Genomic DNA, 25272 nt, shown 5'->3' on the forward strand with positions numbered 1-25272 from the left:
GACCATTCCTCTGCAGATGATCAGTTAGCTGTTTTACAACTACCCTTTCAAGAATTTCTCTGCGCTGGGTGTGAAATATTCGTAGCTTTGGAGGCCAGGCTGGGTGAATTGGAGACTTGGTTCCGCACCTTGGAAAATCCTACAGCTAGCCAGGCCCCTGTAGTTGATGCGGACCAAGGTAGCTTAGCCGCTGTTAGCTGTCCCCCAGCAGATCCCGAGCAGCCGGGAAAGCTGGCCGGCTGGGTGACTGTGAGGAGGAAGCATAGTGCTAAACAGAAGCCCCCTGTACACCACCAACCCATTCATATTTTAACCATTTTTCCCCACTCGGCGACACACCCGCCGACGAACAAACTCTGGTTATTGGCAACTCTGTTTTGAGAAATGTGAAGTTAGCGACACCAGCAACCATAGTCAAATGTCTTCCAGGGGCCAGAGCAGGCGACATTGAAGGAAATTTGAAACTGCTGGCTAAGGCTAAGCGTGAATTTGGTAAGATTGTAATTCACGTCGGCAGTAATGACACCCAGTTACGCTAATCGGAGGTCACTAAAATTAACATTGAATCGATGTGTAACTTTGCAAAAACAATGTCGGACTCTGCAGTTTTCTCTGGGCCCCTCCCCAATCGGACCGGGAGTGACAAGTTTAGCCGCATGTTCTCCTTGAATTGCTGGCTGTCTGAGGTGGACTTCATAGATAATTGGCAAAGCTTCTGGGGAAAACCTGGTCTCGTTAGGAGAGACGGCATTCATCCCACTTTGGATGGAGCAGCTCTCATTTCTAGAAATCTGGCCAATTTTATTAAACCCTCCAAACCATGACTATGCAGGGTTGGGACCAGGAAGCAGAGTTGTAGTCTTACACACCTCTCTGCAGCTTCTCTCCCCCTGCCATCCCCCCAATACCCCATCCCTGTAGAGACGGTGCCTGCTCCCAGACCACCAAAAACCAGTAAAAATCTATTTAAGCATAAAAATTCAAAAAGAAAAAATAAAATAGCACCTTCAACTGCACCACAGACTAAAACAGTTAAATGTGGTTTATTAAACATTAGGTCTCTCTCTTCTAAGTCCCTGTTACTAAATGATATAATAATTGATCAACATATTGATTTATTTTTGCCTTACAGAAACCTGGTTACAGCAGGATGAATATGTTAGTTTAAATGAGTCAACACCCCCGAGTCACACTAACTGTCAGAATGCTCATAGCACGGGCCGAGGGGGAGGATTAGCAGCAATCTTCCACTCCAGCTTATTAATTAATCAAAAACCCAGACAGAGCTTTAATTCATTTGAAAGCTTGACTCTTAGTCTTGTCCATCCAAATTGGAAGTCCCAAAAAAACAGTTTTATTTGTTGTTATCTATCATCCACCAGCTCGTTACTGTGAGTTTCTCTGTGAATTTTCAGGCCTTTTGTCTGACTTAGTCTGAAAACCCCCTTCTGTCTGATCATTTCTTAATAACATTTACATTTACTTTAATGGACTACCCAGCAGTGGAGAATAAGTTTCATTACAGTAGAAGTCTTTCAGAAAGCGCTGTAACTAGGTTTAAGGATATGATTCCTTCTTTGTTATGTTCTCCAATGCCATATACCAACACAGTGCAGAGTAGCTACCAAAACTCTGTGAGTGAGATAGATTATCTCGTCAATAGTTTTACATCCTCATTGAGCACAACTTTGGATGCTGTAGCTCCTCTGAAAAAGAGAGCCTTAAATCAGAAGTGACTGACTCCGTGGTATAACTCACAGACTCGCAGCTTAAAGCAGATAACCCGTAAGTTGGAGAGGAAATGGCATCTCACTAATTTAGAAGATATTCACTTAACCTGAAAAAAGAGTCTGTTGCTCTATAAAAAAAGCCCTCCATAAAGCTAGGACATCTTACTACTCATCACTAATTGAAGAAAATAAGAACAACCCCAGGTTTCTTTTCAGCACTATAGCCAGGTTGACACAGAGTCAGAGCTCTACTGAGCCGAGTATTCCTTTAACTTTGCATTTATTTCCTCTAGGCTGGACTATTGTAATTCATTATTATCAGGTTGTCCTAAAAGTTCCCTGAAAAGCCTTCAGTTAATTCAAAAGGCTGCAGCTAGAGTACTGACAGGGACTAGAAGGAGAGAGCATATTTCACCCATATTGGCCTCTCTTCATTGGCTTCCTGTTAATTCTAGAATAGAATTTAAAATTCTTCTTTTTACTTATAAGGTTTTAAATAATCAGGTCCCATCTTATCTTAGGGACCTCATAGTACCATATCACCCCAATAGAGCGCTTCGCTCTCAGACTGCAGGCTTACTTGTAGTTCCTAGGGTTTGTAAGAGTAGAATGGGAGGCAGCGCCTTCAGCTTTCAGGCTCCTCTCCTGTGGAACCCAGCTACCAATTCGGATCAGGGAGACAGACACCCTCTCTACTTTTAAGATTAGGCTTAAAACTTTCCTTTTTGCTAAAGCTTATAGTTAGGGCTGGATCAGGTGACCCTGAACCATCCTTTAGTTATGCTGCTATAGACTTAGACTGCTGGGGGTTTCCCATGATGCACTTAGTGTTTCTTTCTCTTTTTGCTCTGTATGCACCACTCTGCATTTAATCATTAGTGATTGATCTCTGCTCTCTTCCACAGCATGTCTTTTTCCTGATTCTCTCCCCTCAGCCGCAACCAGTCCCAGCAGAAGACTGCCCCTCCCTGAGCCTGGTTCTGCTGGAGGTTTCTTCCTGTTAAAAGGGAGTTTTTCCTTCCCACTGTCGCTAAGTGCTTGCTCACAGGGGGTCGTTTTGACTGTTGGGGTTTTTCTGTAATTATTGTATGGCTTTTGCCTTACAATATAAAGCACCTTGGGGCAACTGTTTGTTGTGATTTGGCGCTATATAAATAAAATTGATTTGATTTGATTTAGAAGGAAAGGTGATGTAACACAGTGGTAAATGTAAGGATAAGGAGAAGCTACCCCCTATTTTCCTATTTTGGTTTATATAATGTTGTTTATTTTCTTTTTTCTGTCATTCATCCTGCTACAGTTATACATTCTAGACCTGTGTTGTCGGGCATTACAGAAATGGAGCAGTAGCCCTACCATGACACTAGGGGGAGTAGCTACTTAGGTGAGCGTGGCTTCCACTTCTGTTGCAAGTGCCGAAGAAGTGTTTTGGGCAGCAGAGTAGGAAGCAGGACAGAACTGCTCATTTTTGTAACACAATATAAATTTCCGTGTTTTACAGGTAAGCTTACAGGAGTTAGGTAATATGATATGGGAGTACAGTGAGAGCGGGAACTGTGGATAATGGAGGGAATGTCAGCCAGTTATCGCTGTTATGTGTGTGACGTGGTTAAGAGAGATTAAAGTAGCAGCTAAACTAAGCTAAGCAAAGCTAACTGTTGTGGGTTAATTATTAACAACCCTGAGTGTGATTGTACAACCTCTGGCAAAAATTATGGAACCACCGGCCTCGGAGGATGTTCATTCAGTTGTTTAATTTTGTAGGAAAAAAGCAGATCACAGACATGACACAAAACTAAAGTCATTTCAAATGGCAACTTTCTGGCTTTAAGAAACACTATAAGAAATCAAGAAAAAAAGATTGTGGCAGTCAGTAACGGTTACTTTTTTAGACCAAGCAGAGGAAAAAAATATGGAATCACTCAATTCTGAGGAAAAAAATTATGGAATCACGTTGTAAATTTTCAATCCCCAAAACCAACACCTGCATCATATCAGATCTGCTCGTTAGTCTGCATCTAAAAAGGAGTGAACACACATTGGAGAGCTGTTGCACCAAGTGGACTGACATGAATCATGGCTCCAACACGAGAGATGTCAATTGAAACAAAGGAGAGGATTATCAAACTCTTAAAAGAGAGTAAATCATCACGCAATGGTTGTCAAAAAGATGTTGGTTGTTCACAGTCAGCTGTGTCTAAACTCTGGACCAAATACAAACAACATGGGAAGGTTGTTAAAGGCAAACATACTGGTAGACCAAGGAAGACATTAAAGCGTCAAGACAGAAAACTTAAAGCAATATGTCTCAAAAATCCAAAAATGTACAACAAAACAAATGAGGAACGAATGGGAGGAAACTGGAGTCAACGTCTGTGACCGAACTCTAAGAAACCGCCTAAAGGAAATGGGATTTACATACAGAAAAGCTAAACGAAAGGCATCATTAACACCTAAACAGAAAAAAACAAGGTTACAATGGGCTAAGGAAAAGCAATCGTGGACTGTGGATGACTGGATGAAAGTCATATTCAGTGATGAATCTCGAATCTGCATTGGGCAAGGTGATGATGCTGGAACTTTTGTTTGGTGCCTTTCCAATGAGATTTATAAAGATGACTGCCTGAAGAGAATGTAAATTTCCACAGTCATTGATGATATGGGGCTGCATGTTAGGTAAAGGCACTGGGGAGATGGCTGTCATTACATCATCAATAAATGCACAAGTTTATGTTGATATTTTGGACAATTGAAAGGATGTTTGGGGATGACAAAATCATTTTTCAAGATGATAATGCATCTTGCCATAGAGCAAAAACTGCAAAAACATTCCTTGCAAAAAGACACATAGGGTCAATGTCATGGCATAGGGTCGATGTCATGGCATAGAGTCAATGTCAATGAGCAGATCTGATTTGATGCAGGTGTTAATTTGGGGGATGAAAATTTACAGGGTGATTCCATAATTTTTTCCTCAGAATTGAGTGATTCCATATTTTTTTCCTCTGCTTGGTCTATAAAAGTAACCGTTACTGACTGCCACAATCTTTTTTTCTTGATTTCTTATAGTGTTTCTTAAAGCCAGAAAGTTGCCATTTGAAATGACTTTAGTTTTGTGTCATGTATGTGATCTGCTTTTTTTCTACAAAATTAAACAACTGAATGAACATCCTCTGAGGCCGGTGATTCCATAATTTTTTGCCAGGGGTTGTATAAACCCATTGTGCCTAAATGTAAGTAAAATAGTAAAGCTAGACTAGAACTCCAGCCAATAAGATGTAATTTAGTTAAGTATGTGTTAGTGGTTTAAACTAGTGTCCATACCTGTGATGTCATTTCTGGTCATGTTTGTAATATCACATTCTGTTGCAAGTGCCGGAGATTTGGGCGGCAGAGTTGGAAGCAGGACAGAACTGCTCATTTTTTTAACACAATATAAATGTCCGTGTTTTACAGAACCCACGAGTAAATAACTCCAATCATAACACACTTGATGTCATCATTCATGTGTGCAACATAAACATACCACTGTCCCAGCTTTTTTGAAATGTGTTGCAGACATCCATTTCAAAATGAACAAATATTTGCACAAAAACAATAAAGTTGATTAGTTTGAACATTAAATATCTTGTATTTGTGTTGTATTCAATTGAATATAGTTTGAAGAGGATTTGCAAGACATTGTATTCTGTTTTTATTTACATTTTACACAACGTCCCAACTTCTTTGTAAATGGGGTTGTGTATACGAGGTCTATTAGAAAAGTATCCAACGCCTGACGCCTCTGCTCCTCTTTCCATGACAAAAACTCCTGTAACAGTGGAATGTCCCATTCATTTCCAAACTGGACGCTGTGTTTTATCCGGGACGTCATCTGACTAGCACAGGAATTGTGAAAAGACGTGGACATCAGCACTTTTTCGGGACATTGAGACAGACGTGCGGAGGAATTCCGCGCGTTGCGGCGGTGCCGCATGGCGCACAGCAACGCCGTGATGAAGCCTCACGGGACATGTTCTGGCATGTCCAGGCACATCCACAATTTCTCGGATAATCACTCGATGGAAAAAACCACTGACAGCTGTCTGAATGCCATCTCAAAGCCATCCTGTGAGACCAAAACGGAGGTGGTTTTGTCTCGCTCCAGCAGCGAATCCTTCGTGATGTGCGATGCCTCTGCTCGGCTTTCCATGACAAAATCTCTTGTTAAAAGTGAAATCTGCCGGAAAATGGTTGATGTCCAGCTCTTGTGATAACCAGAGAAATGGCACACGATGGTCACGGATCCAGACAGCCATCCGTTTAGAAATGAAATGGTCGTTCAGCCTGTCGATGGCGGATTCGGAGCGCGGCGTGCCCCACAGCCACTGGGGGCTGTCCTTAAAGCGACAGTAACACTCCTTATTCTCTACCAAGCCTGTAACATTTTCACCGAAAGGCAGATACATTTTCTAATGGTTTCCAGCTGCCGGTCTCTAACAGTTTCTGAAAAATTCTGATGGACAAAAGCCCAAATCATTCCGCCATTTCCTGACAATGAAAATCCAATGAGGGGGCTGGACACTCCTCACTCAAAGCCTGCTCACAGGTGAATGACGCAACCGACAGGCGTGGAAAACTCACGCATGCGCACGAGGGTTCAAGCTTGTCTGACGCAATCACACGTGATTCAAATCCATATGGTTTTTAAAAAAATAATAAGGTTGGATACTTTTCTAATAGACCACGTATATATATATATATATATATATATATATGTATATATGTATATATATATATATATATATATATATATATATATATATATATAGGAATGTGTGGGTGTCAGTGTTATGTGGGCCGCTGAAGAGGAGGTACTGCTGGCCCACCACCACCAGTCGGCGCCCTGCTTGGAGTGCGGGCTTCAAGCATGAGAGGGCGCCAGAGCTATTGGAAGTGACAGCTGTCACCTGTCAACCTCACCAGCTGTCTCTCATTACCTCCTTACAAGAAGCGGATCACAACTCCACCTCCTCGCCGAGAAATTCATCTACCACAAAGGTAATTTCTCTGCTGAACTTATCGATTGTCTAAACTTGTTCTGTGTGCAGCCGCATTCCTGTGGTGATCCAGAAGAGGGACCAACAGGAGCTGCACGAGAGAAACGTATCTGGAGGTGGAGGTTTTCCCTCCCAGAGACTTTGAGTGTAAAGGTTGCTGGGTGTGAGGACTCACACTCACCTCCTTCTGTTTCTTCTTTGCCAGCAGTACCAGGGCCGACAACAGAGGACAGAGACCACCTGGGGATTCAGGACTTGGCGGCTCCGGTGTTCTTCAGGCCGTTGGTGGTGGAAGCGGTGTGGGCCCCGGCTCCTCGTTCATCAGAGGTCTCCTATCTTCGAGCCTGCCCACCGTCCTCTTGTATACAATTGGCACCTGTTATTTCTGTTTGTATTCCGTTGTGTACTTTCGCAACATTAAATTGTTACTCCTTTTCTTATCCATTGTCCGTTCACTTGCGCCCCCTGTTGTGGGTCCGTGTTACGACACCTTCCCAACAGTCAGGGTAAGTTTAATACTTTCCTTACATAATTCAATGTAAATTAATTTTACTAGCTCAATATCCAGGTCACAACGGTATTTTAAGACGTATTTTGTGAGATTTTTTTTCCGTGTGTGTTCATGCGTGTATCCACATTGAAAATGCACATGAAACATTTACATCCGTGCATTTCGTCCATATTTTATCAGGTTAGGAGGCGTCATGTTGCTGTCCATGAAGGGACATTCACATTTCATAGGCAGCATTGGAAGTGTGTACTCTTGTTCTTAAATATGGCTCTGTGGTATAACCTCACTCTCCAACACCAAAAGATATTCTGGCCACAGACACCAGAGCCCATGGACTTTAGCTTTGTGGTTGGAGTACCTGCCTCCCATACGGGAAGTTGTGAGTTTTCATCCTGATGGTTGGGCGAGACACAACACTATACAGTTGATAAAGGCCACTGGAACTAAGGTTTGGTCATACATTTTCAACACCACAGAGCCACCTGTTCTGTGCACCACAGCGTTTTGGCTCAAGGTTATCACACAGTCAGAATCTGAAATCCAACCTAAATCTGCATCATGCAAACATCATTTATGGATTTGAAGCACATTTCCTGGAAAAAAGGTTGTGTCATTAGTGTTGTGTGGGCCGCCAGAAGAGGAGGTACTGCTGGCCCACCACCAGAGGGCGCCCTGTCTGGAGTGCGGGCTCCAGGCACCAGAGGGCGCAGCCGCCTCACAGGAGCAGCCAGGGTGACAGCTGTCACGCATCACCTGCAACAGCTGTTACCAATCATTTGATCGGCAGGGGTATATCAGCAGGACGACGTCTCCACCTCTTTGCCGAGATATCGTTCTACCTGGAAGGTAACGTACCTCAGCTGACTGATTGACAGTGCTATTTTGTGACTTTGTGCATTGTAGTGTGGACTACTTTTCCAACGAGAGGTGGAGGTAGTTTTTCCTGCCGTACGGATTCCTGGGTGCAAACGCGCCCTCCTTTAATTGCTTTTTGTTCCTCGCCAGCAGTACCAGGTCCAACACGCGGAGGCAGTGGCCACCTGGGAGTTCGGGACTTGGCGGCTCCAGTATTCCCGGGGTCTGGTGGCGGAGGAAATCATGTGTGGTTCCGGTTCTGCTTTGGACAGGCGTCTCCTATCTTCGAGCCTACCCACACGACACCTTTGTGAATTGACACCTGTCTATTGTTGTAATCTGTTGTATTTGTTGTGCACATTCACAACAGTAAAGTGTTGTTATTTGACCTACTCCATTGTCCGTTCATTTGCGCCCCCCTGTTGTGGGTCCGTGTACCTACACTTTCCCAACAGGATATCTCGGCCAGCGTCATGGATCCCGAGGGGCGTCAACCGGCTGTTGAACGGCCAATGGAAGAACAGGGCGCACAGGCGTCCGCAGGAGGAATGATCGGTGAGTTGCAGCGGATCCTCACCGCTTTCACGGCTCGGTTGGATTTAATGACCGAGCAGAACGTCCTCCTTAACCGCAGGGTGGAGGCTCTCGCCGCGCAGGTGGAAGCGTGCCCTCAGGGCGCTGCTGCGGCTGTCCCTCCTGTCGACCCTGTGCGTAACAGTGACGTTCCACAGGTCGTTCAACGACCCCTCCCACCTTCCCCGGAAGCATACATAAGTCCTCCAGAGCCGTACGGAGGTTGTGTGGAGACGTGCGCGGACTTCCTTATGCAGTGTTCTCTCGTCTTCGCACAACGTCCTGTCATGTACGCAACTGATACCAGCAAGATAGCTTATGTAATAAACCTGCTTCGCGGTGAGGCACGCGCTTGGGCTACAGTGCCCTGGGAGCAGAATTCACGGCTCCTTCAGACATATGATGGGTTTGTGAGGGAGTTCAGAACAGTGTTCGATCACCCAAATAGAGGAGAGACCGCTTCAGCCGTGCTGCTGTCAATGAGACAGGGGCGCCGGAGCGCAGCTGCCTATGCAGTCGACTTCCGCATCGTGGCTGCGAGGTCCGGCTGGAATAGCACTGCCCTCCGCGCCGCCTGTGTAAACGGACTGTCGTTGGTTCTAAAGGAGCACCTGGTGGCTAAGGACAAACCGCGGGATTTAGATGGGCTTATCGATCTCGTTATACGATTAGACAATCGGTTAGAAGAACGCCGTCGGGAACGAGACGAAGGGCGTGGCCGGGCACGCGCCGTCCCTCTCCCTTCCGGTTCCGACCGCGATCCGCCCTCCCCACGCTCCACGGCCCCTACGCTCCGTGTGGTTACAGCTCCCCCTGCTGACGAAGCTATGGACACGAGCAGGGCCACATTTAGGGTACCAGATAGACAGAGGAGGCTGGCCCGCGGAGCGTGTTTTGTTTGTGGCTCAATAGAGCATCAGGTAAGAGACTGCCCCGAGCGGTTAAACACCAACGCCCGCCCCTAGAAACTGGGCTAGGGGTGGGCCGAGACATTCACGTGGGACACACCCACATTGCCACATGACTCCCAGTTACAATCCTTTATGAGGATTTAACCCTGAAGGCCCCAGCACTGGTGGACACGGGCTCTGAAGGGAATCTGTTAGACAGCAGATGGGCCAGGGAGATAGGGCTCCCTCTGGTGGCACTTACCTCGCCTGTGCAGGTGCGGGCACTAGATGGCTCCCTACTCCCTCCAATCACACATAAGACACCACCTGTAACTCTGGTGGTGTCAGGAAATCACCGGGAGGAGATCGAGTTTTTTGTGACTCCTGCTACCTCCCGTGTGATTTTAGGATTTCCCTGGATGTTAAAACACAATCCCCGGATCGATTGGCCGTCCGGGGTAGTGGTGCAGTGGAGCGAGACCTGCCATCGGGTATGCTTAGGTTCCTCGGTTCCTCCCGGTTCCCAGGCTAAGGAGGAGGTCAGAGTCCCGCCCAATCTAGGGACGGTGCCGGTGGAGTACCATGACCTTGTGGATGTGTTCAGTAAGGATCTGGCGCTCACCCTTCCCCCCCACCGTCCGTATGATTGTGCCATTGATTTGGTTCCAGGCGTTGAGTTCCCGTCCAGCAGGCTGTACAACCTCTCACGACCTGAGCGCGAATCAATGGAGACCTACATCCGGGACTCTTTAGCTGCCGGGTTGATCCGGAATTCCACTTCCCCGATGGGTGCAGGTTTCTTTTTTGTGGGGAAAAAGGATGGCGGACTACGTCCATGCATTGATTACAGGGGGCTGAACGAAATCATGGTTCGCAACCGATACCCATTGCCCTTGTTGGATTCAGTGTTCACGCCCCTGCATGGAGCCCAAATGTTCACCAAGCTCGATCTCAGGAATGCATATCATCTGGTTCGGATCCGGAAGGGAGACGAGTGGAAGACGGCATTTAACACCCCGTTAGGTCACTTTGAGTACCTGGTCATGCCGTTCGGTCTTACAAACGCCCCCGCGACGTTCCAAGCATTGGTTAATGATGTCTTGCGGGATTTCCTGCACCGATTTGTCTTCGTATATCTGGACGACATACTCATCTTTTCTCCGGCTCCTGAGACCCATGTCCGGCATGTACGTCAGGTCCTGCAGCGGTTATTAGAGAACCGGCTGTTTGTGAAGGGCGAGAAGTGCGAGTTTCACCGCACTTCTTTGTCCTTCCTGGGGTTTATCATCTCCCCTAACTCTGTCGCTCCTGATCCGGCCAAGGTCGCGGCGGTGAGAGACTGGCCCTGACCTCACCAAAAGTCCCCTTCACCTGGTCGGATCGTTGCGATGCCGCGTTCAAGGAGTTGAAACGGCGTTTCTCGTCTGCACCCGTTCTGGTGCAGCCCGATCCTAGCCGCCAGTTAGTGGTTGAAGTGGATGCCTCGGACTCAGGGATAGGAGCTGTGCTTTCCCAGAGCGGGAAGACCGATAAGGTCCTTCACCCGTGTGCCTATTTTTCCCGCAGGTTGACCCCGGCCGAACGGAACTATGACGTCGGCAATCGAGAACTCCTTGCGGTGAAAGAGGCTCTTGAAGAGTGGAGACATCTGTTGGAGGGAACGTCCGTGCCATTCACGGTTTTCACTGACCACCGGAACCTGGAGTATATCAGGACCGCCAAGCGGCTGAACCCCAGGCAAGCCCGCTGGTCACTGTTCTTCAGCCGTTTTGACTTCCGGATCACCTACCGTCCCGGGACCAAAAACCAGAGATCGGATGCCTTGTCCCGGGTACATGAAGAAGAAGTCAAAGCGGAGTTGTCGGATCCACCGGAACCCATCATCCCGGAGTCCACTATCGTGGCCACCCTTACCTGGGACGTAGAGAGAACCGTCCGGGAGGCCCTGGCACGAAGCCCGGACCCCGGAACTGGGCCGAAGAACAGACTCTACGTCCCACCAGAAGCTAGGGCTGCAGTCCTGGACTTCTGTCACGGCTCTAAGCTCTCCTGTCATCCAGGGGTGCGAAGAACCGTGGCAGTTGTCCGGCAGCGCTTCTGGTGGGCATCCCTAGAGGCCGACGTCCGGGATTATATCCAGGCCTGCACCACCTGCGCCAGGGGCAAGGCTGATCATCGCAGGGCTTCGGGACTGCTCCAGCCGCTGCCCGTGCCCCATCGCCCCTGGTCCCACATCGGCCTGGATTTTGTCACGGGCCTCCCGCTGTCCCAGGGCAACACCACCATCCTCACGATAGTGGACCGATTCTCCAAGGCGGCCCACTTCGTGGCCCTCCCGAAGCTCCCGACGGCCCAGGAGACAGCGGACCTCCTGGTCCACCACGTTGTCCGGCTGCATGGGATCCCAACAGACATTGTCTCCGATCGCGGTCCCCAGTTCTCCTCGCAAGTCTGGAGGAGCTTCTGCCGGGAACTGGGGGCCACGGTGAGTCTCTCATCCGGGTATCATCCCCAGACCAACGGGCAAGCAGAACGGGCCAATCAGGAGGTGGAGCAGGCCCTGCGTTGCATGACAGCCGCGCACCCGGCGGCCTGGAGTACCCATCTGGCCTGGATCGAGTATGCCCATAACCGCCAGGTGTCGTCAGCCACCGGCCTCTCCCCTTTCGAGGTGTGTCTGGGGTACCAACCTCCTTTGTTTCCGGTGGTTGAGGGAGAGGTCGGTGTGCCCTCGGTCCAGGCCCACCTACGTAAGTGCCGTCGGGTGTGGCGTGCCGCCCGTTCTGCCTTGCTGAGGGCCCGGATGAGGACGAAGGCCCATGCAGACCGTCGGCGGACCCCGGCCCCTACGTACCGGCCAGGGCAGGCAGTGTGGTTGTCTACTAAGGACATACCCCTTCAAGTGGACTCCCCTAAACTGCAGGACCGGTATATCGGTCCGTTCAAGATCATCAAGGTCATCAGTCCAGCCGCAGTGAGGCTTCAGCTTTCGGCCTCACTGCGGATCCATCCTGTTTTCCACGTGTCCCGGATCAAGCCCCATCACACCTCACCCCTCTGTACTCCCGGTCCGGCACCACCTCCTGCCCGGATCATCGATGGCGAGCCGGCTTGGACTGTGCGCCGGCTCTTAGATGTCCGTAGGATGGGCCGGGGCTTCCAGTATTTGGTGGACTGGGAGGGGTACGGACCTGAACAACGCTCCTGGGTGAAGAGGAGCTTCATCCTGGACCCGGCCCTCCTGGCCGATTCCTACCGCCGCCACCCGGACAAGCCTGGTCGGGCGCCAGGAGGCGCCCGTTGAGGGGGGGGGTCCTGTTGTGTGGGCCGCCAGAAGAGGAGGTACTGCTGGCCCACCACCAGAGGGCGCCCTGTCTGGAGTGCGGGCTCCAGGCACCAGAGGGCGCAGCTGCCTCACAGGAGCAGCCAGGGTGACAGCTGTCACGCATCACCTGCAACAGCTGTTACCAATCATCTGATCGGCAGGGGTATATCAGCAGGACGACGTCTCCACCTCTTTGCCGAGATATCGTTCTACCTGGAAGGTAACGTACCTCAGCTGACTGATTGACAGTGCTATTTTTGTGACTTTGTGCATTGTAGTGTGGACTACTTTTCCAACGAGAGGTGGAGGTAGTTTTTCCTGCCGTACGGATTCCTGGGTGCAAACGCGCCCTCCTTTAATTGCTTTTTGTTCCTCGCCAGCAGTACCAGGTCCGACACGCGGAGGCAGTGGCCACCTGGGAGTTCGGGACTTGCCGGCTCCAGTATTCCCGGGGTCTGGTGGCGGAGGAAATCGTGTGTGGTTCCGGTTCTGCTTTGGACAGGCGTCTCCTATCTTCGAGCCTGCCCACACGACACCTTTGTGAATTGATACCTGTCTATTGTTGTAATCTGTTGTATTTGTTGTGCACATTCACAACAGTAAAGTGTTGTTATTTGACCTACTCCATTGTCCGTTCATTTGCGCCCCCTGTTGTGGGTCCGTGTACCTACACTTTCCCAACAATTAGAGGACAATTACAACCATCTCCTGCAGGAGATAAACAGAAGTAAACACATCTGCAAGGGTAAACAATTTTCTTGGTCTTATTTTAAGATGTCCTCGTCCATTTCCATAGCAGATTAAATTAACTTCACATTAAATTACCCTTTTCTTCTGATGATGTGTGTGTCACATGGCAAAGCTGTGCTGAAAGATCACAGAAGCTGTAAAACTCTTGTCCAGAAGCAGCCCTGTTACAAACCATTTAGCCCATGTGTTAAATTATTTTAGATGTGCCAAATTGATTGGATACAATGTCACCAAATGTCCTAAATCCCACAATGCCTCTCTCACTGCAGTTATATTCATTGTCACAAGCGGGCCATTTGTCCTCTGTGATCTTCTTTTTGTCTGTGTCTAACAGCTTCATTTAATCAAAGGAGACAGGTTAATAGTCACTACTCTGCTATAACATTAATAGCTTCACATACATGAAGAGCTACTGTAATGACTGCATCTTCATGGTTATTAGGTTTAGACATTTTATTAATAATCTCCCACGTGGAGCCACTTGATCCTTTCAGCTCAGTGCTTTAAAAAGAGATAAAGAAAAAGTGTTTCCACTCTTTATGAAGAGCCTATCATCACTCAGAAGCACACAGAAAAAAATCTGAGCATTAGCCTTCGTCTTTCCCTTAATATCAAGCAAGATCAATAAAGTTATATTCTTATGTAGTGTTGCTGAAATAGACTGGATGGATTAAAAAAACTGAGGTAGCTTCGAATGGAAGATTAAAAATTCTAATTATCTATAATTATAATAAAATACTTTTTGTCTTGATTTCATGTCTTCTTAACAATGGGCCCAATTTTGATGATCGTGTAGAGCATAGGAGTCAAACTGATTCCAGAAAGGGCCAAGAGGGTGCAAGTTTTCTTTGTAACCACCATCTCCCTCCAGGTGATTTCACTGATTAACATCACTTTGAGCAGATGGGATGAGTTCATCAGTGAAAACCATATTTACAGTGTGCAATCTGGGAGACAAAGACATTTACTTTGACTTCTGTTTCATTGCAGAATACAGCAGACATCAATTCCTGGATTTAAGGCCTGCAACACATTACAAAAAATGTTGGGATGGGGCCATTGTAGGGCTAGTAATGAGGTAAAATAAAATAAATAGTGATGTTATGTCAAATCGTTGATGTTAACAGGTAAGTCTTTTATTTTCCTTATTTGTCTTTCATGGCCCATTATGGAGATGCATTGTGTCAAGTCTGGGAGCATACGCTGTGCTTCATCGCATCTACGATACCATGGAACTACTCTGGGTCAAACAGCTGGTCCATTCCCACATTTCGAAAGTAACGATCTATCTGCTGCAGCCAGGTGAAAGGTGGGTGTAGCCTTGGCCTTCTCTTACGACTGGGGTCCTCAACACTCAGATATCTGCGTGGTGGATCATGCTCAGAGAAATGGTCACATACCCAAAGTGTCGAAGCTGATGCTCCCTCACAGTGCAAGTGATAGTCCTCATCTTAGTCTCTCTCCGTACTCTTTGATACAGAGTCATTCCAGTGGCACCCAGGGATCTACGAAGAGACCTCATCCCAAAGACATCCAGTCATCCTTTTAGGTCACTGGGTAGTGTCCATGTCTAACAACCATACAGCACAAGAGGCAGCACCAAGACCCTAAAGACTTCAACCTTTGTTCTCCTGCAAAGATATCAGCATTACGAAACACCTCTGTCCAGCAAACTCATGACTCTTCCCAGGTGCCTCTCAAAGGCAGAGGAGCCAGAGGCATGTACTGTATGTCACTGCCAAGATTAGTCACTGTCCCTGCATGTTCAACACTTTCACCACATACAGATAGCCTTCTGATAGATGAGTCAATTAACTCATTAAATGCCTGAATTTTATTCTTCATCCAGGACAATCTCAAACCCAGACACTTTAATTCGTCACTCAGTTTGCCAAGTGCTGCAAATAGAATATGCAGTGATTGTGCAAAGATCAAACAGTATCACAGTTACTTTACAACTTACATAACTATCCTCACTTGGAGATGTACAGTATATATATATATATATATATATATATATATATATATATATATATATATATATATAGTGGGGAAAATAAGTATTTGACCCCCTGTCAGTTTTGCAGGTTTTCCCACCTACAAAGAATGTAGAGGTCTGTAATTTTTTATCGTAGGTACACTTCAACTGTGAGAGACAGAATCTAAAAAAAAAAAAAATCCAGTAAATCACATTGTATGATTTTTAAATAATTAATTTGCATTTTATTGCATAAAATAAGTATTTGACCACCTACCAACCAGCAAGAATTCTGGCTCACACAGACCTGTTAATTTTTCTTTAAGAAGCCCTCTTATTCTGCACGCTTTACCTGTATTAATTGCACCTGTTTGAACTTGTTACTTGTATAAAATACACCTGTTCACACACTCAATCAATCACACTCCAACCTGTCCACCACAGCCAAGACCAAAGAGCTGTGTAAGGACACCAGGGACAAAACTGTAGACCTGCACAAGGCTGGGATGGACTACAGGACAACAGGCAAGCAGCTTGGTAGAAGACAACAACTGTTATGATTATTGATTAGAAAGTGGAAGAAACACAAGATGACTGTCAGTCTCCCTCGGTCTAGGATTCCATGCAAGATCTCACTTTGTGGGGTAAGGATGATTCTGAGAAAGCTCAGAACTACACAGGAGCACCTGGTCAATGACCTAAAGAGAGCTGGGACCACAGTCACAAAGATTACATTAGTAACACATGATGCTGTCATGGTTTAAAATCCTGCAGGGCAGCAAGGTCCCCCTGCTCAAGCCAGCACATGTCCAGGCCCGTTTGAAGTTCACCAGTGACCATCTGGATGTTCCAGAGGAGGCATGGGAGAAGGTCATGTGGTCAGATGAGACCAGAATAGAGCTTTTTGGAATCAACTCCACTTACCATGTTTAGAGGATGAGAACAACCCCAAGAACACAATCCCAACCGTGAAGCATGGGGGTGAAAACATCATACTCTGGGGGTGCTCTTCTGCAAAGGGGACAGGACAACTGCACCGTATTGAAATGAGTATGGATGGGGTCATGTATTGCAAGATTTTGGCAAACAACCTCCTTCCCTCAGTAAGAGCATTGAAAATGGGTCACGGCTGGGTCTTCCAGCATGACAATGACCCCAAACACACAGCCAGGGCATCTAAGGAGGGGCTTCGTAAGAAGCATTTCAAAGTCCTGGAGTGGCCTGGCCAGTCTCCAGACCTGAACTCAATAGAAAATCTTTGGATGGAGCTGAAACTCCAAACCTGAAATATTTGGAGAAGATCTGTATAGAGGAGTGGACCAAAATCCCTGTTGCAGTGTGTGCAAACCTGGTCAAGAACTACAGGAAACGTCTGACCTCTGTAATGGCAGACAAATGTTTCTGTAGCAGTTGTTTATGTCTGTTTTTCTAGGGGGTCAAATACTTATTTTATGCAATAAAATGCAAATTAATTATTTAAAAATCATACAATGTGATTTTCTTGATTTTTTTTTAGATTCTCTCTCTCACAGTTGAAGTGAACCTACGATAAAAATTACAGACCTCTACATTCTTTGTAGGTGGGAAAACCTGCAAAACTGACAGGGGGTCAAATACTTATTTTCCCCACTATATATTCAACTCTTCTGATGACTGTGTTTTTTTCTTCCAGGTTGTGAGGTAGTTTGTGGTTCATAGCCAAGTTTGAAAGTTCATGGTAGAGGGAAATGGCAAAAATGGACAAAATCTGGCATCGTGGTGTGATTAAGTACCTGCATAAGAAGGGGTTAAAGTCCAAGGACATTCATGCGGATTTGAAACTCCCTCCATATCTACAGTGCAGAAGTGGGCAGCTGAATTTAAGAGGGGCAGAGAGAGCCTTAAAGACGACCCAAGGTCTGGGCGGCCAGCAACAGCCACAACCCAGAAAAACATTGACCTTGTTCATGAAATGGTGATGGACGACAGACGATCAACGATTAATCAACTAGCAGATGCTGTGCAAATATCCCGTGAGAGAACTGAACACATTCTGCATGAAGAACTTGGAATGTCAAAGGTGTCAGCTCGGTGGGTGCCACATCTTCTGACGCCTGATCAGAAACGCACCAGGCTAGTCATGTCGAAGGCAAACGGCGCAATTTGAAGAGGATCCAGCCAATTACATGGAATGTTTTCTTACCCAGGATGAGTGTTGGGTTCACCACTTTGAACCAGAGACAAAAAAAAAACAAAAACAATCAATGCAGTGGAAACACCCAAGGTCACCACCTCCAAAGAAGGCCAAGGTCGTTTCATCTGCGGGGAAGGTCATGGTTTCAGTTTTCTGGGATGCCAAGGGCATTGTGTTCATGGACTGTCTTGAAAAGGGACAAACCATAAATGGACAGTACTGTTCTAACCTACTGAGACAGTTATGCGAGGCTATCAAAAAGAAACAACCAGGAAAGCTGATGAAAGGGGTGCCAATCCATCGAGACAATGCCCCAGCTCACAAGTCAACAGTGGCCATGGCCACTACCCGCCCGGAAACTGAACATTCTTTGAATGTTCATTGAACGTTTGCAAACGTGGCATGAACATTGGATGAACATCATATGAACAAAGAATGACAGGTAATGTTTGCATGCAAACATTAATGAACATTATACAAACGTTCACAAACATCATGTGAACCAGAACATTAAATGAACATTTGTAGAATGTTTGAATGCTAACATTACCTGTCCTCATTCTTTGTTCATATGATGTTCATGCAATGTTCCTGCTTAATATATCTACAATTTTTTTTTAAAACAACTTGCAATGTATTCATGGAATTCACATAAAAATCAATAATGCAGAACCTTTTGAAATTACTTACAGATTTAATGATGGAATTCATCTTTACAGAATTCAACATCATGGTCAAAAATAAAAAAAGCACATAAAATGAAAAATGTTCAACTTTACAAAAGATTTCTTACATGGCATACCACCGACACTACTCCAAAAGATGTTCAGACAAAAGAATAAATCTTCGAGAAATAATAATGAAACCTAAAAAACATTCATCTATTGATCTACAACCAACTACACATTTTAGGAGCAAAAATAAATTCAGCTTACATCTACATATAGTTAATACTTTATGATATTTAAGAGGAAAACTGTGGACAGTTTTAAAAACAAACATTACTCTCAAATTCCCTGAGAAACTTCCTATGAAAAAATATTAAAGTGTTTAATCACAGATTTGAAGACTCAGTATGACAGTCAGATATGACAATGCAACTTGCTGAACACACATTTTTAAGAGCGAAACTGAACAGTTTAACACAAACATTACAATCAAATTTCCTGAGGAAATTCACATGACAAAACACTAAGTTTTTATCACATAGAAGTATGAGTCAGATACGACAATATAATTGAACACAATTTTTAAAGCAAAATTGAAGTTTTAACACGAACATTACAATAAAATTTCCTGAGGACATTCATGATAAAAAAATATACAAAATAATAAAAAAATATTAATTTAAATTAATGTTTGATCACCAGAGAAAAAGTTTCTCTGGAAGTAAAATAAAATTTTATCAAAAATATTCCATGTACAAGGCAAATTAAAGGCTGCTGCTAATCTGCTCATAAGCTTTGATATTATGAAATATAAACACAATGCTAAAATACCCTCAGCCGTATGAGGATTGTCTTCATAATAATTACTTAATTGGTATCCCAGTGCAAAGTGTGTATATATATATATATGCCCTTTATTGTGTTATCTGTGCATCTCTAATATATTCGCCTCTGTATGTTTATATTGGTGTTGCAGGATAAACTCAATGACATTTTAATGGCATCCAAAGGAGATCATGCGTGTGCACATGCATGAGCTTCTGAAAAATGTGGAAGTTACCATCGACTGCAGGATGTGTGTGCACACTGTCTGCGAGATGTCTTGTGTTATCAGGTTGTGAAAACAGAGTTTTCCTTTTTCGAAGTGTTTTTCAGTAGCTTTTACATAATATATGATAAACATGTTAGATTTACACAGAAATTAATCTGTTTTGTAGCAGATTCTGCCATGTTGCATTAGCAGCCAGAGAGAGACCAGACGTCACAGTGCCTCTCTACTGTGACTGGGTGTCCCCCCCCACCCCCCAAAAAAAGACAGATTTGCAAGATTGTTAGTTTCTCAAAACCTGTAATCTGGGTCAGGAAGAAGTTCAGGATGGTCCCGTCTATACTTCTTCTGCTTGGATAGGACATCTTCGGATTATGGCACAATTGTAGAAATGATGATTGTGATATTTATTGCAGCCTCCATTACAACTCTGTAAATTTGTGGCACGTCCCTGGCAAGGCTGCTTTTGACAGTTCCTTCCTTGCCCTGACTGCTGAAGCACTGCCAAAGATAAATGGGAGCCGTAGTGTACAAGCAGCCCCTGACAAATGCTCGTTACCCTATTCTTCCCTTGTTCCATTCCAGGGGTGTATGCAGTCAAGGCATTGATTAGGGCATTCCTCTGGTGCCTGGTTCACTTGTCCTCGCCATCAAGTCTGTCATTAGCATTCTTGAGCTGCAAGTTGAACATTTCCATTGTTAGTCATAAGCAATTATATATACTTTCCTGTTCAGATACTGTATAATTTGAGCGGCATGGTCATAACTGGTATTCAACTCAACTCCTTATTGGACAGGCCCTATATTTTTAACAAGCTGTTTATTTGCTTGCAGAATTTTTCTCAGGTTAGTTATCAGCGAGGTATACCACACAGGTGAAAGCAGATCAGACAAATGATTAATCCTCTGTACCCAACGCTATTTGTGTAAAGGGCCTTTCACACCGCATGCTTGGAAGTGTCAGAAGCATCACAAATCGGTCTAAAAAGCATTATTTTCAATGAAACACGTAGCTTTTTACAGGCGTTAGAAGTGTTGCGTCAAAAGCTGAGCTAAACAGATGCTTCTACCAGGAGTGTGTGCATTCCTGCTTGTCAACAGAATGACATTCAAAGTTCAACCCAATCCAACTTTTGGCGCTCTGAACTGTGACAAAGCTTTGCACTGTCCAATAGAAACGTGTTGGGTCCAAACATGGAAGACTCGTGGAAGAAACCACTGATCTCTACAAAACAGAAACATGTCACAGGACTGCTCATTTAAACAGAGCAGTTTTCTGAAGAAAAATCCTTGTAAATGTTTTTTATCCCAAAAATGAATTTGATTGTGAAATCAAATTGCTATATTAAAGCTTTTTCTTGGTTCATCGACACATATACAACATGGTGATCGCTCAGCTTTCCTCTTGGGGAAAAAAAAAAAAAAAAAAAAGACTGGAAAAAAACACCCCCCCCCCCCTGCTGCATGCGTCGCGTCAGGGTGTAGGGAGGCGTTGACACAACGTGACTGACGACACATTGGGAGTTGTTGCCTGATGCGTATAAAGCAGGCAATGTGAAAGGCCCTTTAGTTACTAGTTTCCATAAATGCAGCATGTTTATAATACACTGTGTAAACAAAAAAAAGGCAAAACTTTATTGAAGTGAAGAGGACCTAACAAACAGAAAACACATTAACTCACTTCTTTGAGTGACTTTACTGGAAGCCTCATTACTTCCAGGCACTGCTTGTAATTGGTTCAAGCCCACACTTCTGGTTTAGCTGGCCAACCTTCGGATAATCGTGTCAGCAGCGTCCACACTGTTCTCTCTCCTGGTATGTCTGGGAACCGACACTTTCAGGGATGGTCCAAGGATGTAGTGCATCAACTTTGTCATTCAGCTGTTCGATACTGTGAATGAAGTCATTCTGCTTCTCCTGGAACACAAAATGTATATAGATCCACATGTTACAACCTTAATACAGAAGTTCCCACTTTTTTATTAAATCCTATGCTTCACAAATGATTAAGCCAATGCTGTTGACCTTTCATCATGAGCACAGACAAATCTGTGAATGAACTGAGTGATGAAAGTGAGCTATGGGAAAAAAAAAAACTTGAAAGATCTTGACAAGGCCCTGGGGGGGGGTCTGGTGGTTGTCCCCCAGCACACACTATGCAAATGAAACATTATGCAAGGGACACAGAATTTTTTATATAAGAAATTCTGAAACTTTATATCAGCTATAAATAAATGTTGAGTAACAGGGCCTGTAAATTATTTCTTTAAGGAAGGAAAGTTAGCATATACAACTTCATTACTGACAGATTTTACTGTATTTTCAAATTATATCCCAAATAGAACAGAGTATTTCTTGCCAGAAATGTTTGAATATTTTGCTTGCTGAACATGAATTTTTGAATCTACTGGCACAAGACACTATACAATCTTATTTAACCATTATAGTACAAACCTCGGGATAATCGGGCTGATGTGAATCAACTGCAGACACACACTCAACCCACTGATCAGATGGAAGATTCACTGATTCAGTAACTCTTATGGCAGCCGGCATGGTTGCTGTTGTGGGGAAACAAACAATAATCCAAAAATATTATCACAAGCTTATCTTCATAAAGTCTCTTTCTGGGCACTAACATTACTTAAATTTCAAATGCGTCAACACCTAATAAGAGTATATATTTTAGTCATGTTTTAGTCAAAATATTAATTAGGCCTGTGCCTCTCTGTGGCTAATGTTAGCTCTGTGCTAGTCAAAAATGTGTTGGTTTGGTTCCCATTAATCCATGGCTGGCATAATCAAGCTTCAAGCAAGTTTTGTTATTTCTGGCTAAAACAAATTTGTGCTCACACCAGGTTCTGTTACCTTCTTTTGATAGTCACAGCGTCGATATCACGGCACAAAGGCCCCGCCATTTGAAGCTAGCTGCTACCTCATGGGTAGCTATGTGGTGGTTCTTTGTGAGGAATCCCAGTCGACGAGCGTCCAGCGTTAGTCTCCTCTTCTGCGCTCAGTGGTCTCTTAATCATAGTATAGACACTGAACAGCAAATTAACTTGTGGAACACAAACTTCTATTTGCTAAAACAGAACGGCGTCGTCTTCTTCTTCTTCTGCTCTGTTAAACAGCGGGTTTTAACCCAACTCGGTGCACTACTGCCACCAACTGGTTCATGAGCGGCACTGCAAGCAACTGTGAAGCAGTGAGCATATTAACAAAATAATTTAATAGTAAATAGATCTATGTACACAAACTACTTTAAATAAAATGAATTCATTTGAATTGTATCCTCTGATAATGTTGGTCAAACCTGTTTAAAATAAAGCACTATAGTGTTTCAGACGTTCTGACCCAATTATTACAGTTAGTTTTATAATTAGTTTTATGAGACAGCATTTCTCTGAGCTGATAAACCTGCTCTGGCTTTACCTTTAACCACGAAGGAACCAAACACTTATGCTAGAAATTTGTTAACTTAATTGGCAATACTTGAATGTATAATGTGATTACACGAAATTATACACAATGATCACTGATGCTTTTTTATTTATTTATTACCAGAATGAGTATGTTGCATTTAACATACAGAAATGATTGTATCCAGGTGTTACAATTATATTGTGTACAATGTACATGTTTTACCCTGGATAATTATAATATCATGCCTCACTGCAAACATGAATTAAGCAGCTGATATTAAAGGAATCAGAAAGCAAGAAATATGTTGTAACAATTATGTGGTAACAGTTTAAACCAAACACTGTTCGACTGTGACATGAAGACATCCTCAAATGAGCCCTTAGTGAAACACTAAACCCTGGACAAATGTTCATTCTAGAAATGTGAAATTGAGTTGATTTCTGCCACTGTAACGTGTGTAACTGTTATATTCATCTCATCTGCGGTATTGTATCACTTCTTGTTCCGGAGCACAGCGGTGTTTTTCTGTATCTGTTAGCTGTTTAATCTGCGCAGTTAGATTGATCTAGTTATCTAGATTATGATTTGTTTCCCAGTGTAATCTTTACGTGCCTTAACTAAAGCACTCCTTCTGCTGAATCACCTCTAAATTATTTACACATTATTCACTTTGCATGTTTTTAGGAATCCGCTAGCTTAGCGCAGCTACTAGCTCTTAGCTAGTTTAGCATGGTGGCTTCTCCTGTCTCTCCCGCACTTTTCTGCTCTGGGTGTGAAATGTTTAGTTATTCCTCGGCCTCCTTTAGCAGTAACGGTACTTGTAATAAGTGTAGCTTATTCGTAGCTTTGGAGGCCAGGCTGGGCGAATTGGAGACTCGGCTCCGCACCGTGGAAAATTCTACAGCTAGCCAGGCCCCTGTAGTCGGTGCGGACCAAGGTAGCTTAGCCGCCGTTAGTTCCCCTCTGGCAGATCCCGAGCAGCCGGGAAAGCAGGCCGACTGGGTGACTGTGAGGAGGAAGCGTAGCCCTAAACAGAAGCCCTGTGTACACCACCAACCCGTTCACATTTCTAACCGTTTTTCCCCACTCGGCGACACACCCGCCGAGGAACAAACTCTGGTTATTGGCGACTCTGTTTGAGAAATGTGAAGTTAGCAACACCAGCAACCATAGTCAATTGTCTTCCGGGGGCCAGAGCAGGCGACATTGAAGGAAATTTGAAACTGCTGGCTAAGGCTAAGCGTAAATTTGGTAAGATTGTTATTCACGTCGGCAGTAATGACACCCGGTTACGCCAATCGGAGGTCACTAAAATTAACAGTAAATCGGTGTGTAACTTTGCAAAAACAATGTCGGACTCTGTAGTTTTCTCTGGGCCCCTCCCCAATCGGACCGGGAGTGACATGTTTAGCCGCATGTTCTCCTTGAATTGCTGGCTGTCTGAGTGGTGTCCAAAAAATGAGGTGGGCTTCATAGATAATTGGCAAAGCTTCTGGGGAAAACCTGGTCTTGTTAAGAGAGACGGCATCCATCCCACTTTGGATGGAGCAGCTCTCATTTCTAGAAATCTGGCCAATTTTCTTAAATCCTCCAAACCGTGACTATCCAGGGTTGGGACCAGGAAGCAGAGTTGTAGTCTTACACACCTCTCTGCAGCTTCTCTCCCCCTGCCATCCCCTCATTACCCCATCCCCGTAGAGACGGTGCCTGCTCCCAGACCACCAATAATCAGCAAAAATCTATTTAAGCATAAAAATTCAAAAAGAAAAAATAATATAGCACCTTCAACTGCACCACAGACTAAAACAGTTAAATGTGGTCTATTAAACATTAGGTCTCTCTCTTCTAAGTCCCTGTTGGTAAATGATATAATAATTGATCAACATATTGATTTATTCTGCCTTACAGAAACCTGGTTACAGCAGGATGAATATGTTAGTTTAAATGAGTCAACACCCCCGAGTCACACTAATTGTCAGAATGCTCGTAGCACGGGCCGGGACGGAGGATTAGCAGCAATCTTCCATTCCAGCTTATTAATTAATCAAAAACCCAGACAGAGCTTTAATTTATTTGAAAGCTTGACTCTTAGTCTTGTCCATCCAAATTGGAAGTCCCAAAAACCAGTTTTATTTGTTATTATCTATCGTCCACCTGGTCGTTACTGTGAGTTTCTCTGTGAATTTTCAGACCTTTTGTCTGACTTAGTGCTTAGCTCAGATAAGATAATTATAGTGGGCGATTTTAACATCCACACTGATGTTGAGAATGACAGCCTCAACACTGCATTTAATCTGTTATTAGACTCT

At 44.7% G+C, this 25272-nt stretch overlaps 1 long non-coding RNA gene across 1 annotated transcript; it reads right to left on the reverse strand.

Moving 5' to 3' along the window:
• Window positions 1-21405: 21405 nt before the first annotated feature.
• Window positions 21406-22465, reverse strand: LOC117532142. The gene is made up of 3 exons (XR_004566795.1): window positions 22409-22465; window positions 21995-22101; window positions 21406-21457 (listed from the first exon to the last, which is right to left on the reverse strand). It is a non-coding gene; the product is annotated as an uncharacterized LOC117532142 (long non-coding RNA).
• Between the last annotated feature and the right edge of the window lie 2807 nt (window positions 22466-25272).

The sequence above is a fragment of the Thalassophryne amazonica genome, chromosome 19 (assembly GCF_902500255.1).
Source record: "Thalassophryne amazonica chromosome 19, fThaAma1.1, whole genome shotgun sequence".
Classification (NCBI taxonomy): Eukaryota; Metazoa; Chordata; class Actinopteri; order Batrachoidiformes; family Batrachoididae; genus Thalassophryne; species Thalassophryne amazonica.